This window comes from Mirounga angustirostris, unplaced genomic scaffold, assembly GCF_029215605.1.
Source record: "Mirounga angustirostris isolate CCGP_5_RB_7025 unplaced genomic scaffold, mMirAng1.0.hap1 SCAF_11, whole genome shotgun sequence".
Classification (NCBI taxonomy): domain Eukaryota; kingdom Metazoa; phylum Chordata; class Mammalia; order Carnivora; family Phocidae; genus Mirounga; species Mirounga angustirostris.
The window spans coordinates 78,249,799-78,257,661 of NW_026991719.1; the positions used below are offsets into that span (position 1 = coordinate 78,249,799).

Here is a 7,863-nt window from a genome sequence, read left to right on the forward strand (position 1 = left end):
TTGTAGGAGACCTCAATACTCCATGCTCAGCAATGGACAGATCATCTAGGCAGAAAATCAACAAGGAAACAAGAGCTTTGAATGATACATTGGACCAGATGGACCTCATAGATATTTACAGAACATTCCATCCTAAAACAACAGAATACTCGTTCTTCTCGAGCGCACATGGAACTTTCTCCAGAATAGACCATATACTGGGTCACAAATCAGGTTTCAACCGATACCAAAAGATTGAGATTATTCCCTGCATATTCTCAGACCACAATGCTCTAAAACTGGAACTCAATCACAAGAAAAAAATTGGCAGAAATTCAAACACTTGGAAGCTAAAGACCACTCTGCTCAAGAATGTTTGGGTCAACCAAGAATTCAAAGAAGAACTTAAACAATTCATGGAAATCAATGAGAATGAAAACACATTGGTCCAAAACCTATGGGATACTGCAAAGGTGGTCCTAAGGGGGAAAGACATAGCCATCCAAGCCTCACTCAAAAAAATAGAAAAATCCCAAATTCACCAACTAACTCTACACCTTAAAGAACTAGATAAAAAGCAACAAATGATGCCTAAGCCACGCATTAGAAGAGAAATAATTAAAATTAGAGCAGAAATCAATGAATTAGAAACCAGAAACACAGTAGATCAGATCAACGAAACTAGAAGTTGGTTCTTTGAAAGAATTAATAAGATTGATAAACCACTGGCCAGACTTATCCAAAAGAAGAGAGAAAGGGCCCAAATTAATAAAATTATGAATGAAAGAGGAGAGATCACAACTAACATCAAGGAATAGAAACAATTATTAGGAATTATTATCAACATCTATATGCCAAGAAACTGAGCAATCTGGATGAAATGGAGGCCTTCCTGGAAACCTATAAGCTACCAAGACTGAAACAGGAAGAAATTGACAACCTGAATAGGCCAATAACCAGTAACGAGATTGAAGCAGTGATCAAAAACCTCCCAAAAAACAAGAGTCCAGGGCCTGATGGATTCCCTGGGGAATTCTATCAAACATTCAAAGAAGAAATAATATCTATTCTACTGAAGCTATTTCAAAAAATAGAAACAGAAGGAAAACTTCCAAACTCATTCTATGAGGCCAGCATTACCTTAATCCCCAAACCAGGCAAAGACCCTATCGAAAAGGAGAATTTCAGACCGATATCCCTGATGAATATGGATTCCAAAATCTTCAACAAAATCCTAGCTAATAGGATCCAACAATACATTAAAAGGATCATCCACCATGACCAAGTAGGATTAATCACCAGGATGCAAGGGTGGTTCAACATTCGCAAATCAATCAATGTGATAGAAGACATTAATAAGAGGAGAGAGAAGAACCATATGGTCCTCTCAATTGATGCAGAAAAAGCATTTGACAAAATACAACATCCTTTCCTGATTAAAAGTCTCCAGAATATAGGGATAGAGGGAACATTCCTCAAGCTCATAAAATCCATCTATGAAAAACCCACAGCGAATATCATCCTCAATGGGGAAAAGTTGAGAGCCTTTCCCTTAAGATCAGGAACACGTCAAGGGTGCCCACTCTCACCACTGTTGTTCAACATAGTACTAGAAGTCCTAGCAACAGCAATCAGACAATAAAAAGAAATAAAAGGTATTCAAATTGGCAAAGAAGAAGTCAAACTCTCTCTTTTTACAGGCGACATGATACTTTATGTGGAAAACCCAAAAGACTCCACCCCCAAATTACTAGAACTTATATAGCAATTCAGTAATGTGGCAGGATACAAAATCAATGCACAGAAATCTGTTGCTTACTTATACACTAACAACGCAACTGTAGAAAGAGAAATTAAAGAAACGATTCCATTTACAATAGGACCAAAAACTGTAAGATACCTCGGAATAAACCTAATCAAAGAAGTAAAGGATGTATACTCTAGGAACTACAAAACACTCATGAAAGAAATTGAAGACACAAAAAGATGGAAAAATATTCCATGTACATGGATCGGAAGAATAAACATTGTTAAAATGTCTATGCTACCCAGAGCAATCTACACCTTCAATGGCATCCCGATCAAAATTCCAATGACATTTTTCAATGTGCTGGAACAAACAATCCTAAAATTTATATGGAATCGGAAAAGACTCAGAATCGCCAAGGAAATGTTGAAAAAGAAAAACAAAGCTGGGGCATCACATTGCCCAATTTCAAGCTATATTACAAAGCAGTGATCACCATGACAGCATGGTAGTGGCACAAAAACAGACATACAGACCAATGGAACAGAATAGAGAACCCAGATATGGACCCTCAACTCTATGGTCAAATAATCTTTGACAAAGCAGGAAAAAACATGCAATGGAAAAGACAGTCTCTTCAATAAATGGTGCTGGGAAAATTGGACAGCCACATGCAGAAGAATGAAACTCGACCATTCTCTAACACCACTCACAAAGATAAACTCAAAGTGGATGAAAGACCTCAATGTGGGACACGAATCCATCAGAATCCTAGAGGAGAACATAGGCAGTAACCTCTTTGACTTCGGTCACAGCAACTTCTTTCAAGATACATCTGCAAAAGCTAGTGAAACAAAAGCAAAAATGAACTTTTGGGACTTCATCAAGATAAAAATCTTTTGCACAGAAGAGGAAACAATCAACCAAACAAAGAGGCAACCCACAGAATGGGAGAAGATATTTGCAAATGACACTACAGATAAAGGGCTGGTATCCAAGATCTATAAAGAACTTCTCCAACTCAACACCCAAAAAACAAATAATCAAGTCAAAAAGTGGGCAGAAGAGATGAACAGACACTTCTTTGAAGAAGACATACAAATGGCTAACAGACACATGAGAAAATGTTCATCATCATTAGCCATCAGGGAAATCCTAATCAAAAGCACACTGAGATACCACCTTACACCAGTTAGAATGGCAAAAATGGACAGGGAAAGAAACAACAAATGTTGGAGAGGTTGTGGCGGAAGGGGAACCCTCTTACACTCTTGGTGGGAATGCAAGTTGGTACAGCCACTTTGGAAAACAGTGTGGAGGTTCCTCAAAAATTTTAAAATAGAGCTACCCTATGACCCAGGAATTGCACTCCTGGGTATTTACCCCAAAGACACAGATGTAGTGAAAAGAAGGGCCATATGCACCCCCATGTTCATAGCAGCAATGTCCACAATAGCCAAACTGTGGAAAGAGCCGAGATGCCCTTCAACAGATGAATGGATAAAGAAGATGTGGTCCACATATACACTGGAGTATTACTCAGCCATCAGAAAAGATGAATACCCAACTTTTACATCAACACGGATGGGACTGGAGGAGATTATGCTAAGTGAAATAAGTCAAGCAGAGAAAGTCAATTATCATATGGTTTCACTTATTTGTGGAATGTAAGGAATAACATGGAGGACATTAGGAGAAGGAAGGGAAAAATGGGTGGGGGGAATTGGAGGGAGAGATGAACCATGAGAGACTATGGACCTGAGAAACAAACAGGGTTTTAGAGGGGAGGGGGGAGGGGGTAATGGTTAGCCTGGTGATGGGTATTAAGGAGGGCATGTACAACATGGAGCACTGGGTGTGATACGAAAACAATGGATCATGGATCACTACATCAAAAACTAATGATGTATTGTGACTAACATAATGTAATAAAATTAAAAACTACAACAACAAAAAAAGACAAACAAACAATCTAATATGGTCATCTAGATAATGCCTAAGTCCTCTGATGAACTACAGTCAACCTGTCTTTTATACATTTTGGGTATTAGCCCCTTATCAGATATATGGTTGGCAGGTTTTTTTTTCCCACGTTCTGCAGGTCATCTTATACATACAACTTAACAGCAAAACAAACAAACAAACACCAAATAACCTGATTAAACAATGAGCAAAGGACCTGAATAGACATTTTTTTTCCAAAGAAGACATACAAATGGCCAACACATATATGAAAAGGTGTTCAACATTATGAATCATCAGGGAAATGCTAATCAAGACCACAGTGAGATAGTCCTTCACATCTGTTAGGATGGCATATATATATATATATAATATATATAATCATTATTTATATATATATATTATTGTTTAGCCATAAAAAAACAAGGAAATTCCATTGTTTGTGGCAACTGAATGAATGTGAAGGACATGCTAAGTAAAATAAGCCAGAAAGAGAAAGAGAAATACTGTACAATCTTATATGTTGTTATTAACAATATAATCATAGAACCAGACAGTAGAGTGGTGGTTACCAAAGGCTGGGTGGAGGGATGAGGAAAATGGGGAGATGTTGGTCAAAGGGTAAAAACTTTCAGTATAAGATGAGTAAGTTCTGGGAATCTAATGTACAGCATGGTGACTATAGTTAACAATACTGTAATAATATTTGAAATTTGCTAAGAGAGTAAATCTTAAGTGTTCTCACGGTACCAAAAAAAAAAAAATGTAACAATGTGAGGTGCTAGATATGTTAATCAACTTGATTGTGGTAATCATTTCACAATGCTGTACATATATAAAATTACCATGTTGTACACTCTATATATAAATACAATTTTATTTGTCATTTATACTTAAAGCTGGAAAAAACAGTAAGTAACTTTACATTACACTTGGAAAAAATATTTAAATAAAATTGACTCAAATACCCTCCCACATGTGGTAGGAAGCCCAGGGTCTTTCCCAATATCTCTAATGGACATTTCTAGTCAATTCTGTCCTTGATTTCTTGATACTGCCATGTTCTTTTTTTTTTATTATTATGTTATGTTAATCACCATACATCACATCATTAGTTTTTGATGTAGTGTTCCATGATTCATTGTTTGCATATAACCCCCAGTGCTCCATTTAGATACTGCCATATTCTTGATCCCCATTATGTATCTCACATATTCGAAATGTGTAGTCTCTGATGTGATGTGTTGTGGGGTCTGGGAGTGAAAGGCAAGAAAGAATTCTTGAGATGTTTTTGGTGCAAAAAAAAAGTGGTTTTATTAAAGCACAGGGACAGGACCCATGGACAGAAAGAGCTGCCCTGAGATTGTGAGTTGCTATTGATTATATACTTTTAAGTTAGGAGAAGAGATAAAGGAAGTTTCAAAAAGGATTTTCACATATTAAAGAAGACTTACAGGATTCTGGAGGTCTGGCCATTGTCAAGCTAAGGTTGCTTTTTGCCTCTAGCAAGGCATTAACATTAGGACACTTCTGAGTTCCTGGAGAAATGTCATACTCCTCCTGTCTCAAGTGTTTGTTAATGGGCTGCAAGTTGTAAGGAAATTTAATTTTATCTACATTTCCTTTTTCCTTTGTTCTCATCAGTCACCAAAAAACTCTATGTTAAACACTAAATTTACTCTAGCACTCCCTCAGTGTAGTACTGATGCAAAATTTGGTTGTAGCGGCCTTTTATTGAAGGTTTGAAGGCATTGGGGGCAAGGCAATATACAGAACAGAACAGCATACTTAAAATGAAATAGCAGGCATTCTTTGACCATTCTTTTTTTTTAATTTTTAAAAAAATTTTTAAAAGATTTTATTTATTTATTTGATAGAGACACAGTGGGAGAGGGAACATAAGCAGGGGGAGTGGGAGAGGGAGAAGCAGGCTTCCCACTGAGCAGGGAGCCTGATGCAGGGCTCGATCCCAGAGCTCAATCTCAGGGCTCCAGGACCATGACCTGAGCTGAAGGCAGATGCTTAATGACTGAGCTACCCAGGTGCCCCACTTTGACCATTCTTGCCACTAGAAAGTTCTCACTGCCTTATTACCATTTACTCAGCCCCTTTCTCTGCTTTATTCTGCCTCTCATTGTTTTTAACCCCATGCATCTCTCCCCTGTTGATAAATTCTGTCCAAAGAAATTCAGCTAGTTACTTACCCCTCCCCTACATCCCCACTTAGGCCATGTTCTGTGAATCAAATGTTTAATATCCAACAATCTATTAAGATATTTTGTTAAATTAAAAAAAAAAAATTCTCTCCCTGAAGAATTCTGTTACCAAATTTTAAAGTAACAGTAATTTTTTCTCATGGCTATTTACCTCAATTACCTCCAAAACAGAGATGAGAAACTTCAAAGTAAAAGATGGCTATCCAATAAAATCATTAAAATACAAATAAAGATATATGGAGCAATAAGTCTAACAAAGTCTGGATAAATATAATTAGTGAATTTGAATATTAAATTCAAATCTGGAAGCCTAGGCCAAAAATTGAAAACATGGTGGATAACTAATACTCATTATTTGATAAAAAGAAACATCATATTTTAATGATACTACTAAACTCTTTTACATACTAGATTTTCAAATTATTTTATTATATCTCTATTCTTACAATGGCCATCACATGAGTGACATCTTTATATTTTATAGAACATACAGAAACTTTTTTTTAAGGACTCTTTCTCAGTTTTTCTATATGGTCAATATATGCATGTAATTTAATAAGACATTTTTTAGAGTTTAAGGTAACGATATTAAGGTACAAAAATTTCTGGTGATTAAACAACCACCAAGTTAAAATGTAAAATAGCTAGTATAGATGGATAACAAGTTCCTTAGGCAGAGATCAGCAAGCCACAAGCCAAAGACCAAAACCAGCCAGTTGCCTGTTTTTGTGTAGCTCATGAGCTAAGAATGATTTTTGTATGTTTAAATCGTTGAAAAAAATCAAAAGAATATTCATGACATGAAAATTATATGAAATTAGAATTTCAGTGTAAAATTTGATTGGAATACAGTCATGCTCATTTGTTTACATATTGTCATTGCTTATTTTAATACTATGATTTAATAGCTGAGCTTTTGCCACAGAGAATATATGGCCCATAAAGCCTAAAAAATTTATAATGTGGCCCTTTACAAAAAAAGTTTGCCAATCCTGCTTTAGACTTATAGCCTTAATTACCAAATGACTTCACTAGGCCTTTGACAAGACCTACATATCATTAGTTTTAATCCTAAGAGCTTTGAAGAGAAGTTGAGCAGGAAGCATGTGCTATGAAAATCTAGGAATCTGACCTATAATCTCTTCTTTTAGGAAGGCTACCCCACCTCTGCACTGAATTTGGTCACAGATATAACCGGGAGTGTGCCAAATTTGCTGAAAGCAACAGCTATGATTGCTACCATTCTTATGCCTGAGAAAGCACTTGGCTGAGACTCAGAAGTTTTCTGACAATAATTGAGAGGATTTGCATTTGCCCACCTTAATATTAAAAAATTCTTATGTGATCATTTCAGCAGTTTTTTTGACATATAATCTCCCAATTACCTTTCACCACTGCAATGAGGTGAGCAATAGCTTAGACTACTCTCAGCTTGCCTCTTCTGGCATGAAACTGATGTGGGGAAAAAAAGGCAGAAGAAAAATTATTAAATTTCCTTACTACCTACAGCCCACTGACAAGTCAGTAGAGTAACATTCCTCTAGGGACTGAACTACCTCGATGTTGATACTTTGCCAAGGGCAAAAGGAAATCTTAACCAAACCTGCAGGACCCTCTAAGTCTACTTTAACATATAAAAATTCCTTTGGAAACTTCTTTTATCTCTATTCCCCCAAGATATATGTTGGCAGTCATCCCCCAAACATATGACCCACCGATATGTATCTGAAGGGTCTCATGACTCAGGTTTTATTAGACCTGAGGGTAATAAATGGTAATAAATTACCTTTTCCCAACAATAGGTAGCCCCCTCAAGGTCCTGAAACCTGGCTTCCAAAATTCCTTAGAGACTTACACTATCCCTAACCCCCTCCCAATTTGAAAGCATATAATGGGCCACTCCTCATGACCCCAGTGCAGCTCTTTCTGCCCATAGGTCCTGTCCCCATGCTTTAATAA

At 36.7% G+C, this 7,863-nt stretch overlaps 1 pseudogene; it reads right to left on the bottom strand.

The window, feature by feature from the left end:
- LOC123843093 (elongation factor 1-alpha 1-like) overlaps positions 1-7,147 on the bottom strand; it is a 153,640-nt pseudogene extending 146,493 nt beyond the window's left edge.
- Between the last annotated feature and the right edge of the window lie 716 nt (positions 7,148-7,863).